This window comes from Scyliorhinus canicula, chromosome 6 (genome assembly GCF_902713615.1).
Source record: "Scyliorhinus canicula chromosome 6, sScyCan1.1, whole genome shotgun sequence".
Lineage (NCBI taxonomy): Eukaryota > Metazoa > Chordata > Chondrichthyes > Carcharhiniformes > Scyliorhinidae > Scyliorhinus > Scyliorhinus canicula.
Window position 1 is genome coordinate 180208611 of NC_052151.1, and position 13804 is coordinate 180222414.

General features: G+C 52.9%; 1 protein-coding gene across 7 annotated transcripts in view; it reads left to right on the forward strand.

Annotated features, from left to right (window-relative positions):
- Positions 1-13804, forward strand: part of lyst (lysosomal trafficking regulator) — a 397928-nt gene that overhangs the window by 157407 nt on the left and 226717 nt on the right. The window lies entirely within an intron of this gene.

A 13804-nucleotide genomic window follows, 5' to 3' on the forward strand; every position in this document is an offset into this window, starting at 1 on the left:
GCGAATAAGGAAAGGAGGGCGGAACAAGACTGTCTAGTGAGCGAGATAGTGGAGCTGGACAGGGAATATTCGAGGGATTGGCGAGGGGGAACAAGTTGCAGGGGCAATTTGACAGGCTGACAACGGGGAGGGCGGTAGGGCAACTGCATAGGGCAAGAGGGGTGCAATGTGAGCATGGGGAGAAGGCGAGCCGCATGCTGGCGCACCAGCTGCAGAGGCAGGCTGCGTCCAGGAAAATATTGAAGATCTGGACTGTGGCTGGGGTTGTGGTGTCCGAGCCAGGGAAGATAAATGAGGCATTTAGAGAGTATTGCCAGGGACTTTATGAGGCAGACCCAGGAGGAGAGGAGGGGGACATGGGGCAGCTTCTGGACCAGCTGGAATTTCCCCAGGTGGAGGAAGCAAAGATACAGGAATTGGAGGAGCCCCCTGGGGCTGAGGGGGGTGCTGGATAGTATCAGGGGTATGAAGTCGGGAAAGGCCCCTGGGCTCGATGAGTACCCGGCAGAATTTTATAAGGAATTTGCAGCAGACCTGTTGGGATGTGATCAAGGAGAAATGGGAAGCGGAATTGGGAATGGAGATCAATTGGGGAGTACGGAGTGAGGCACTGCAAAGAATAAACGGGACCTCCTCTTGTATAAGGATGAGCCTGATACAGTTTAAGTTGGTGCACAGGGTGCATAATACTCGGGCAAGAATGAGTGGGTTCTTTCAGGGGGTAGCAGATGAGTGTGAGAGATGTGGGTGTGGGCCAGCGAATCATGCGCACATGTCTTGGGGTTGTGAAAAATTGGGAAGATTCTAGGCGGGAGTGTTTGCGGTGTTAGCCAAGATAGTGGAGGAGGGAGTGGATCCCCGGACCCTTTGGTGGCGATATTTGGGGTTTCAGAGAAGCCAGAGCTCATTGAGAGGAGGAAGGCCGATGTCTTGGCCTTCGCCTCTCTGATTGAACTGTGCTGAATTTTGCTGGCGTGGCAGTCGGCATCGCCACCGGGAGTAGCAGCATGGTTGGGTGACCTGTATGACTTCATGCGGTTGGAGAAAATAAAGTATGAGTTAAGGGGCTCAGCAGGGGAGTCTGAGAAAAAATGGGGGATGTTTGTGACCGTGTTAGTCGTTGGGGGGGGGGGGGGGGGGGGGGGGGGGTTGGCTTATGATAGAGGGAAGGAGAGAATAAATGACAGGATTTAACAGTATAAAAGGTGAAAGAAATGTTAAAAACTGTAGTAACAAACCAAAAGATTTGTCCAAGATGGGTGGAATGGCAGAATAGGGAATAGCTGCACCCAAAAGCAAAATCATGAAAAACAAAATGAAGACTGGCATGTCCGAAAGAAAGTGCTGCAGGTGGTGGTTTCTGAGTATACAGCCTGAAATTGTTGAACTCAAGTTGAGTCAAAAAGGCTGTGAAATACACAATCTAAAGATGAATTGCTCTTCCTTGACCTTGTGTTGAACTTCAATGAAACTCTGCAGCAGGCTGAGGATGGAGATGTTAGCGTGAAAGGAAGGCTCCAAGTTGAACTGAAAAGCAATCAGAAGCTTGTGGTCATGCTTATGGACTGAGCAGAGGTACTCAAAAGTGGTGACCCAGTGTGTGTTTGGTCTCTTCATTGCAATGGAAACCACATTGTCAGTAATGAACACAGTATACTAAAGTGAAAGAAGCGCATGTAAAACTCTGCTTTATCTGGAATGAGGTTTTGGGGCCTTGGACAGTGAGAACTAAGGGGGTAAAGGGCAAGTATTGCATCTCCTGCTTTTGCATGGAAAGGGTTGGGGATGATTGAAGAGTGGATCAGGGTCGCTCTGAGATGCTTTGAGATACTGGCAGAGAGGGGGAGAATGTCATGTGAGAGTACCTTTAAGAAATGGGGGTTTATAAAATATCTGTAGTGGATGTACCTTTAAGAAATGGGTGTTTATCAGTGATGTCAGAGTGTGGGTGGGGCTGGGCTGTCTGTCTGCTTTTACTTTCACTTTGGACTCGCAGCTACAGGGTGTGTTTAGTTTTGTTTTAGATTTGGAGAAGCTGCAGTCACAAGATGTGTATTAATCTCTGTAAGCTTATGAATGTTCATTTGGTGATTTCAAAGTGGTAACTGTTCTCAGTAGTGAAGTTAAACCTGATGTCTTTCTGTAAAAAGGGGTTCTTTTTGTCTGATGGATGTTGCAAGGAAAGATTAAGAGTTACTTAGAGAGTACTGAATTCTTTGTGGGATTTATTGGTGTTGATAGTTGTTAAGATGTTTACTGTGGGTTTATAAAGTGTTAACTGGTTTCATAAATAAACATTGTTTTAATTTAAAAGTACTGTAGATTTCTATAGCATCACACCTGCAGAGTGGGTCCGTGTGCTCCCCATAACCACAATCTATTTAAAGTTGTGGGTCAGGCGAACTCCATGATACACTTTGGGGTTCTCTAAACGCTGGCCCATAACAAGAGGAAAATATGTTTGGTGGTAGCATCACAGGAGTTAGCGAGAATGTCAGAGGATGATCCATTGAATATAGGGCTGATGGCTGAAAGGTGAGCACAAGGGGAACTCAGTTGTGGTTCTGGGAGAGAAGGGAAGGGATGAGAGCAGATGTGTTCGAAATAGGTAGGAAACAAGTGGCAGGCTGCAGGGGGAGCGGGTGGTACTGGTCAATGTATACGCCCCGAATTGGGACGATGCGGGTTTCATGCGGTGCATGTTGGGCCGGATTCCAGACTTGGAGACGTGGGGCCTGATAATGGGGGGAGATTTCAACACGGTGCTGGACCCGGCCCTGGATCGATCCAGATCCAGGACGTGTAGGAGGCCAGCGGCGGCTAAGGTGCTGAGGGGGTTTATGGACCAGGTGGGGGGGTTTGACCCATGGAGGTTTGCGAGACCGAGGGCCAGGGAATTTTCATTCTTCTCCCATGTGCATAAGGCCTATTCCCGGATTGATTTTTTTGTTATGAGTAGGGCGCTGATTGCGAGAGTGGAGGATACTGAGTACTCGACGATAGCCATTTCTGATCATGTCCCGCATTGGATGGACCTCGAGCTGGGGGGGGGGAGAGAGAGACCAGCACCCGCTTTGGTGATTAGAGGTGGGGTTGCTGGCGGACGAGGAAGTGGGCGGGTGGGTCCGAGGTTGTATTGAGAGGTATCTGGAGGCCAATGACAATGGGGAGGTCCGAGTGGGGATGGTCTGGGAGGTGCTGAAGGCGGTGGTTAGGGGAGAGTTGATCTCCATCCGGGCCCACAGGGAGAGGAGAGAGCAGAGAGAGAGGTTGGTGGGGGAGATGGTGAGGGTGGACAGGAGGTACGTTGAGGCTCCGGAGGAGGGATTGCTTCGGGAGCGGCGTAGTCTCCAGGCTGAATTCGACCTATTTTTTTTTTTTTTTTAAATAATTTTTATTGAAATTTTTCGATACAAACATTTACCCCTATTACATTTTAAATTATAACACCACAAATCCCCCCTGAAAAAACCTCCCCACGCCCTCCCCCGCGCGCACCCCCCCACCCTCCCTCCCCCCCCCCCTCCGCGCTATCAGTCTAGCAACCAAACCGTTTTTCCCTTTCTGCCGATGGCCTCGGGCAGTCCTTGCCCGCGACCCCCCGCTAACGTGCTCCCTTCGTTGCTATTCCCCCCCCCCCCCCCCCCCCCCCCCCCCCCTTTTCTCCCCGGGTTGCTGTTGTTTCGGCCTCCGGTTCCTATCTCTGATCCAAAAAGTCAAGGAAGGGCTGCCACCGCCGGAAGAACCCCTGTACCGACCCTCTCAGGGCGAATTTGATTCTTTCCAATTGGATGAAGCTTGCCATGTCGTTTAACCAGGTGTTAACGCTTGGTGGCCTTGTGTCCCTCCACTGAATCAAGATCCTTCTCCGAGCTACCAAGGACGCAAAGGCCAATATTCCGGCCTCCCTTGCCTCCTGTACTCCTGGCTCCACCCCAACCCCAAAAATCGCTAGCCCCCACCCTGGTTTGACCCTGGTTCCCACCACTCTCGATACCGTCCCCGCCACCCCCTCCCAGAACTCTTCCAGTGCCGGACACATCCAAAACATATGTACATGGTTCGCAGGGCTTCCCGAACACCTAACACACCTGTCCTCCCCCCCGAAGAACCGACTCATCCTAGTCCCCGTCATATGGGCTCTGTGCAGCACCTTAAATTGGATGAGGCCCAACCTTGCGCACGACGACGATGAATTGACCCTCTCTAGGGCATCCGCCCATGTCCCATCTTCTATCTGCTCTCCCAGCTCCGCTTCCCACTTGTCTTTCAACTCCTCTATCGGTACCTCCTCCACCTCCTGCATTATTTTGTAGATGTCCGAGACCTTCCCTTCTCCGACCCAGGCCCCTGACAGCACCCTATCACTCGCCCCTCCATCGGGAAGCAAGGGGAATCCTTCCACCTGTCGTCTGGCAAATGCCTTCACCTGCAGGTATCTAAACGTGTTCCCCGGGGGGAGCTCAAATTTCTCCACCAGCTCTCCCAGGCTCGCAAACCTCCCCTCTATGAACATGTCCCTCAGTTGCCTGATGCCCGCCCTGTGCCAGCTCTGGAATCCCCCGCCAGTGTTCCCCGGGACAAATCTGTGGTTCCCTCTCAGTGGCGCCGCCATCAGACCCCCCACTTCCCCCCTGTGTCGCCTCCACTGCCCCCAGATTTTAAGGGTGGCCGCCACTACCGGACTCGTGGTATACCTTGTGGGGGGGAGCGGCCATGGTGCCGTTACTAGCGCCCCCAGGCTTGTATTGCCGCAGGACGCCCTCTCCATACGTTTCCAAGCTGCCCCCTCCCCCTCCATCACCCACTTGCGCACCATCGATGCGTTCGCCGCCCAGTAGTATCCGGAAAGATTGGGTAGCGCTAATCCTCCACTGTCCCTACTCCGCTCCAAGAAAATCCTTCTCACTCTAGGGGTGCCATGCGCCCACACATAGCCCATAATGCTGCTAGTTACCTTCTTGAAGAAGGCCCTGGGGAGGAAGATGGGCAAGCACTGGAACAGAAACAAGAACCTCGGGAGGACCGTCATTTTGACTGACTGCACCCTCCCTGCTAGCGACAGCGGTACCATGTCCCACCTCTTGAACTCCTCCTCCATCTGCTCCACCAGCCTTGAAAAGTTCAGCTTGTGGAGGGTCCCCCAGTTCCTTGCCACCTGCACCCCCAAGTACCTGAAGCTCTTTACTGCTCTCCTAAAGGGGAGCCGCCCAATTCCCTCCCCCTGATCTCCCGGGTGTATCACAAAGACCTCACTTTTACCCACATTTAATTTATATCCCGAAAAGTCCCCAAACTCCGCTAGTATTTCCATTACCTCCGGCATTCCCCCTTCCGGATCCGCCACATACAACAACAAATCATCCGCATAGAGTGATACCCGATGCTCCTCCCCTCCCCTTGTCAGTCCTCTCCAACCCCCTGAACCCCTCAGTGCCATCGCCAACGGTTCGATCGCTAATGCAAATAGTAAGGGGGATAGGGGGCATCCCTGCCTGGTACCTCGATGGAGCCCAAAATACTCCGACCTCCTCCCGTTTGTAACCACACTCGCCATCGGGGCCGAATACAGCAGCTTCACCCACTTGATAAATCCCTCCCCAAACCCAAACCGTTCCAGCGTCTCCCACAGGTATTCCCACTCCACCCTATCGAATGCCTTCTCCGCATCCAGTGCTACCACTATCTCAGCCTCCCCCTCCACTGCTGGCATCATAATTACATTCAACAGCCTCCGGACATTTGTATTAAGTTGTCGTCCCTTTACGAAACCCGTCTGGTCCTCATGGATTACCCCTGGCACACAATCCTCTATTCTGGTTGCCAGGACCTTTGCCAACAGTTTGGCATCTACATTCAAGAGGGAGATAGGCCTATAGGACCCGCACTGTACAGGGTCTTTGTCCCGCTTCAGGATCAAGGAGATCAGGGCCTGTGACATTGTCGGGGGCAGAGCCCCCCCCTCTCGCGCCTCATTGAAGGCTCGCACCAGCACTGGACCCACCAAGTCCACATACTTCTTATAAAATTCCACCGGGAACCCATCCGGCCCCGGCGCCTTCCCCGCCTGCATCTGGCCTATCCCTTTAACTAGTTCCGGCAGCTCTATCGGCGCCCCCAGCCCCTCCACCCGTTCCTCCTGGACCTTTGGGAACCTCAATCTATCGAGGAAGTTCTCCATTCCCCCCCTCCTCCTGGGCGGCTCAGACCGGTACAATTCCCTGTAGAAATCCCTGAAGACCCCATTCACCTCTTGCCCCTTCTGCACTACGTTCCCTCCCTTCTCTCTCACTCCCCCAATCTCTCTGGCTGCATCTCGCTTGCGCAGCTGGTGTGCTAGCATCCTGCTCGCCTTTTCCCCGTACTCATAGACCGCACCCTGTGCCCTTCTCCATTGCGTCTCCGCCTTCCTAGTGGTCAGTAGGTCAAACTGGGCCTGTAAACTGCGCCGCTCCCTCAACAGCCCCTCCTCTGGTGTCTCCGCATATCTCCTGTCCACTTCTATAAGTTCCCCCACCAGTCTCTCCCTCTCCTGCCTCTCCTTCCTTTCTCTGTGTGCCCTTATGGAGATCAGCTCTCCTCTGATCACTGCTTTCAGGGCCTCCCATACTACCCCCACCTTCACCTCGCCCGTGTCGTTCGTGCCCAGATATCTCTCAATGCCCTTCCGGACCCTTCCGCACACCTCCTCGTCCGCCAGCAGCCCCACATCCAGGCGCCACAGCGGGCGCTGGTCCCGTGCTTCCCCCAGTTCTACCTCTACCCAGTGTGGTGCATGGTCCGAAATCGCAATGGCCGAGTACTCCGTGTCCTGCACTCTCGAAATCAGCCCCCTGCTCAGTACAAAAAAGTCTATTCTGGAGTACACCCTGTGGACGTGGGAGAAAAAAGAATACTCCCTCGCCCTTGGCCTGCCAAATCTCCAAGGGTCTACCCCCCCCATCTGCTCCATGAACCCCCTTAGCACCTCCGCCGCTGCCGGCCTCCTATTCGTCCTGGAACTCGATCTGTCCAGCCCAGGGTCGAGCACTGTGTTGAAGTCCCCCCCCATGATCAGGCCTCCTGCCTCCAGACCCGGAATGAGGCCCAACAGACGCCTCATAAAACCCGCGTCATCCCAATTCGGGGCATATACATTTACCAGCACCACATTCTCTCCCTGCAGCCTACCCTTCACCATCACGTACCTACCCTCCTTATCTGCTACCACCTGCGCCGCCACGAACGACACCCTCTTTCCCACCAAAATCGCCACCCCCCGGTTCTTTGCGTCCAAGCCTGAGTGGAACACCTGTCCCACCCACCCCCTTCTCAGGCGCACCTGGTCTACTACTCTCAAGTGAGTCTCCTGCAACATTGCCACATCCGCCTGCAGTCCCTTTAGGTGTGAAAAAACCCTTGATCTCTTGACCGGTCCGTTCAGCCCCCTCACATTCCAAGTAATCAACCGGGTCGCGGAGCGACCCGTCCCTTTCCCCTGTCTATTAGCCATGTTCTGTCCCCTGTTCGCCCCGGGTAGACCCTCCCCTTCTGACCCGTTCCCCATGGCGATGGCCCCCCCCCCTCTCTCCTCCCGTTCTTCCCTTCCCGTCCTCAGCCTTTCCAGCAGCAACCCGGTATCCCCCCCTAACCCCCCTTCCCCCCCTGGCTAGGACCCCTCCTAGCCGCAGTGTATCCACCATCGTACTCCCGAGAGTCAGCTGGTTTTCGCTGACCCGGCTGCCCCTGCCACACTCCGACTCCTCCCGATGTGGGGGGGGAGGGGCCTCCCCCCCGAATTCGACCTATTGACCACCTGGAAGGCGGAAGTTCAGTGGAGGAAGGCACAGGGGGCGGTATATGAATATGGGGAAAAGGCGAGCCGGATGCTGGCGCACCAGCTTTGGAAGCGAGATACGGCTAGGGAGATCGGTGGAGTTAAGGATAGGGGAGGGAATGTGGTGCGAATTGGGGTAGGCATCAATGGGGTCATCAGGGACTTCTATGAGGAACTGTATCGGTCCGAACCCCCACTGGAGGAGGGGGGAAATGGGGCGTTTTATGGGCCGGCTGAGATTCCCGAGGGTGGAGGAGGGACAGGTGGAGGGACTGGGGGCGCCGGTTGGGCTGGAGGAGATGGTCAAAGGGATAGGGAGCATGCAGTCGGGGAATGCGCCGGGGCCGGATGGGTTCCCGGTCGAATTCGATAAGACGTATGCAGACTCGCTGGGGCCTCTGTTCGTTAGGACCTTCAACGAGGCAAAGGAAGGAGGGGCTTTGCCTCCGACGATGTCTCGGGCGCTGATTTCCTTGATCCTTAAGCGGGACAAGGGTCATACAGGCCGATCTCACTCTTAAATGTAGACGCCATGTTGCTGGCGAAGATTTTAGCCACGAGGATAGAGGACTGTGTGCCGCAGGTTATTCCCAAGGATCAAACGGGGTTCGTGAAAGGGAGGCAGTTGAATACTAACATACGGAGGCTATTGAATGTTATAATGATGCCGGCGGTGGAAGGGGAGGCGGAGATAGTGGTGGCGATGGACGTGGAGAAGGCCTTCGATAGGGTAGAGTGGGGTTACTTGTGGGAGGTGCTGAAAAGGTTTGGGTTCGGGGAGGGGTTTGTCAGGTGGGTGAAGCTGCTATATGAGGCCCCGGTGGTGAGTGTGGCCACGAATAGGAGGAGGTCGGAGTATTTTTGGCTATACCGAGGGACGAGGCAGGGGTGTCCCCTGTCCCTCCTGCTTTTTTTTTGCGCTGGCAATTGAACCCCTGGCCATGGCGTTGAGGGAGTCGAGGAACTGGAGGGGGCGGATGCGAGGGGGGGAGGAACACCGAGTGTCGCTCTATGCGGATGACCTGTTGTTGTATGCGGCGGACCCGGTTTGGGGCCGGGGGGGGGGTGGGGAGGGGGGGGGGGGGCGGGTGGGTGCCGGAGGTAATGAGGATTGTCAGGGAGTTTGGGGATTTCTCAGGGTACAAGCTCAACATGGGGAATAGCGAGCTGTTCGTTGTTCACCCAGGGGACCAGGAGGGGGGGTTGGTAAGCTCCCATTAAAAAGGGCGGAGAGGAGCTTTAGGTACTTAGGGGTCCAGGTGGCCAGGAGCAGGGGAGGCCTTGCACAAGCTTAACCTCACGAGGCTGGTGGAGCAAATGGAGGAGGAGTTTAAGAGGTGGGACATGCTGCCGCTGTCTTTGGCGGGTAGGGTGTAGTCAGTCAAGATGACGGTGCTCCCAAGATTTCTGTTCCTGTTCCAGTGCCTCTCCATCCTTATCCCGAAGGCCTTCTTCAGGCGGGTCAATAGGAGATTTACAGGGTTTGTCTGGGCGCAGGGGACCACGAGGGTGAGAAGGGTGTTCCTGGAGCGGGCAGGGATAGGGGGGGGGCTGCCCAACCTCTGGGTATTACTGGGCTGCCAACGCAGCGATGGTGCGCAAGTGGGTGATGGAGGGGGAAGGGGCAGTATGGAAGAGGATGGAAGTGGCGTCCTGTGTGGGCACGAGCCTGGAGGCGCTGGTGACGGCGCCGCTGCCGCTCCCTCCAACGAGGTATACCACGAGCCCGGTGGTGGCGGCTACCCTCAAGATTTGCGGGCAATGGAGGCGGCACAGGGCGGAGGTGGGGGCTTCGGTGAGGTCCCCGATACGGGGGAACCACCGGTTTGTCCCGGGGAGAATTGACGGCAGGTTCCTGAGTTGGCACAGGGCAGGTATTAGGAAGATGGGGGACCTGTTTGTGGACGGGAAGTTCGCGAGCCTGGGTGAGTTGGAGGAGAAGTTCGGGCTCCCCCGGGGAATGCCTTCAGATATATGCAGGTAAGGGCGTTTGTCAGGCTGCAAATGGCGGAGTTCCCACTGTTGCCGCCGCGCAGGGTCCAGGACAGGTGCTCTCGGGGGTGTGGGTTGGAGAGGGGAGGATTTTGGCAACGTACCAAGTGATGCAGGCGGAAGACGAGGCCTCGGTGGAGGAGCTGAAGGGTAAATGGGAGGAGGAGCTGGGGGAGGTGATCGAGGAGGGGATGTGGGTGGATGCCCTGGGGAGGGTGAACTCCTCCTCTTCTTGCGCGAGGCTCAGCCTCAAACAATTTCAGGTGCTGCATCGGGTGCACATGACCGGGACAAGGATGAGCCGTTTTTTTGGGAGTGAGGACAGGTGTGTTAGGTGCTCAGGGAGCCCAGCAAACCATGCCCATATGTTCTGGGCATGCCCGGCGCTGGAGGAATTTTGGAAGGGCGTAGCAAGGACGGCGTCGAGAGTGGTAGGATCCAGGGTGCAACCGTGCTGGGGGCTCGCAATATTTGGGGTTGTAGAGGAGCCGGGAGTGCAGGAGGCGAAAGAGGCCGGCATTCTGGCCTTTGCGTCCCTGGTCGCCCGGCGGAGGATTCTTCTTCAGTGGAAGGATGCACGGCCCCCGGGCGTGGAGGCCTGGATCAATGATATGGCGGGGTTTATTAAATTGGAGAAGGTGAAATTTGCCATAAGGGGATCGGTTCAGGGGTTTTTCAGGAGGTGGCAACCAATCCTAGATTTCCTGGCAGAGCGGTAGAAAAGGCCAACAGCAGCAGCAACCCGGGGGGGGGGGTCTTTCTCTGAAGGTGTGTGTATGACGGATGTTAATTTATTTATTTTGTTTTGTATATATGGGGGGGGGGGGGGGGGGGGGGGTGGTTTGTTTCCTCTTTTCTTTTTGTGTTTTTTTAATAGAAAATTTGAATAAAAATTATTTTTAAAAAAAGATGAAATAGGTAGGAAACAGTTGAGAGCCTTGCCAACCACAGTGAGTTGAAAATCCTCGGTTGGGAGAAAAGAAGGTGAATCAGAAGCACTGTTGTGGGAAGTTTGCATGATCAGAACAGGTGCAGTGAAGAAGCTGGGAAAATGGTCCGTACAGGAAGCAGAGTGTGAGGACGTGCCGTTCAGGTTGCTATAGGAGTCAGTGGATTTTTGATGAATATTAGTTGATAGCCTATCCATAGAAACGTAGACAGGGAAGTTGGTGAAGGGAAGTGAAAAGCTGCAGATGGATCATGTGAATGTGAGAAAAGGGAGAAAATTTGAAGCAAAGTTGTTGTAACCAGTGTACCAGAAAAAGAGTTGAGGAAGGGGCTCTGAGTGGGACAGGAATGTGAAATGTTCCAAATACAATACAAAAAGACATGCACAGCTTGGACCTTTACATGTACTCATAGCAATACCGTTTATTTGGAGGAAATGAGATAAGTTAAAGGAAGTTGTTCCTTGAGAGAACAAGGTCAGCCAGGTAATGGAGGGTGGTGTTTGGGGTTCTGATCAAGGAAGAAGCGGACAATCCTCAGACCCCTGATGGAGGATAGAGAGATTAGATGCTCATTGTGAAGAGGAGATGGTTAGGGCCAGGATACCGGAAGTTGAAATGTGGGGCATCAGAAGATTCACAGATATAGGTGGGGAGAGACTGAACACGGGGACGAAAAGTCGAGACAGGAAGAAATAAATTTAGTGGTCTACCAGGAAGGTCCTGGTTCTGAATTTAATTTTGTTGCACTTAGATAGAGCTTCACAGCGGTGTAACTAGAATCCCAGTCAATTAAAATATAAGGAAGTGTAATTAAAATGTTTAAGTAGAGTCTTAAAAATGGGGAGGGAGGTGGAGGGGTTTAGGGAAGGAATTCTTTTATTTTACGGTGCATCAAGCTATATTCTATTGCTGCTTTCTTGTGTTCTTATGTTTCTTGATTTGGAGGAGAATGGTATTGTCAACTGTGCTAGAGGCTTCTCCGAGTAACATGAGTTAGCAGAGGAATTTAGGTGGTTAGTATTTTATGAAACCAGGTCGAGGGCAGCAGATCCATGAGCACACCACCATATGGAAGCTCTGCTCCAAGTCACTCACCTTCCTGACTTGGAAATATATCCCTGTTTAGGATCAAAATTGTGGACCCCCCACCATGCGCGCGCGCGCGCACACACACACACACACACACACACAGTCTCGGCACTACATGGACTGAAGCAGTTCAAGAAGGCAGCTCATCACCACCATCCCGGAGGCAATTAGGGATGGAAAATGGATGCAGGCTTCATCAGCGACATGCGCATCCCTTGAATTAATTTTTTAAATGTTAAATTTAATTATTGTCTGCTGTTTCTTACAGCGGTTAGTTCTCTTCTAACTATTAAAATCCACTCAATTTCAACTGTGCACACCTGACACCCTGTTCCATGTGGTGCATAAAATGGCTTCTACCTCAGCCCTTCACTCAATGGAATGATAATTAAAGGTCATATGACTATGGCAAGCCACCGGACACAACAGGAAACTGTGCACAAAAGGCATATATTGAAAAGGTTACAATTGAGTGGAAGTAGACCATTTGTGGGAGTTCCAATCCAGAATGTCATGATGTATTTTATGTACTCCCTCAGCACAGGCCGAACAAAGCTCAGCATATTTCTGTTGTGCGCTGATGATTGATGTCATTCTGAAATTTCTGGGCAATGCTGCTGGAATATAATTTGCTTTTCCAGTGCAATTGTCTGATTATTCCTCCTTGTAAGGAAAGTAAACAATTAAATCGGTTTACATAAAGGCACTGATTCTGTTTTATATTGAATTTGCTCTAAATTGACCTTGGCAAGAATTTCTGTACACCTCAGTTCAAAATGATATGGTCCCAGTTCAACCATTTTTGTTTCCATATACATCACTAATCGCGTATTGTGCAGTTTATTGCTTTGTAAACCTCTTATTACATGTGTACCAGGAATTGTAGATGCTCAGCAAGCTTGGATCAGTAGATGTAAATTGAATTTTGTCTGCTGTTTGGACTGTTGTTTGTGTTTCTTGTCAATTAAGTACAGCCTGTTCATTGTTTAGTTTGTGAATGCATGTCGGTGTCATATATATGCTGGGTTGTACTGTCCTGCCCCTCCCCTTCCACATCCGGAAGCAATAGGGGCAGCACGGTAGCATTGTGGTTAGCATAAATGCTTCACAGCTCCAGGGTCCCAAGTTCAGTTCCCGGCTGGGTCACTGTCTGTGCGGAGTCTGCACGTCCTCCCCGTGTGTGCGTGGGTTTCCTCCGGGTGCTCCGGTTTCCTCCCACAGTCCAAAGATGTGCGGGTTAGGTGGATTGGCCATGTTAAATTGCCCATAGTGTCCTAAAAAAGTAAGGTTAGTGGGGGTGGGTTGTTGGGTTCCGGGTATAGGGTGGATACGTGGGTTTGAGTAGGGTGATCATTGCTCGGCACAACATCGAGGGCCGAAGGGCCTGTTCTGTGCTGTACTGTTCTATGTTCTAATAGCTGTTTCAATAGGTTGTATCTCGGCAACCTGAGGAACTCTTTCCAAACCTTCCGCGCGAAGTACCTTACCTAGGCGCAGGTACCTAAACTCACTTCCTCTCAGGAACGCTACCCTCATTTAATTCATCTATACTTATTCCAGATACAAATTCCTCACCTTAACCAGCCCCACTTCTCTCCACTTCCTACACATGCCCTCTATCCCCCCTACTCAAAACCGTGGTTTTTGCACAACAACGTTAAAACTGACCTCTCCTCTCTATCCTAAAGTGCCTCCTCAGCTGGTTCCAGATCGTCACCCTGGACTGCACCACCGGGCTCCTTGATTATCTACTTGGCACTATTGGCAACGCTGCCGTCACCATAGCCCTTAAGCTGGACCACCTACAGGATTCCTTCTCCATCCTAACTCATTCTATCCCCTCCTTCGCACCATTGCCCCACCTTCTCCACATACGACGCCTAATAGTAATGTAGCAGATTCGGCAACGCCATCCCTCATTTATGCCTCTGCCTCTGCCCCTTAACCCTTCCCTGCC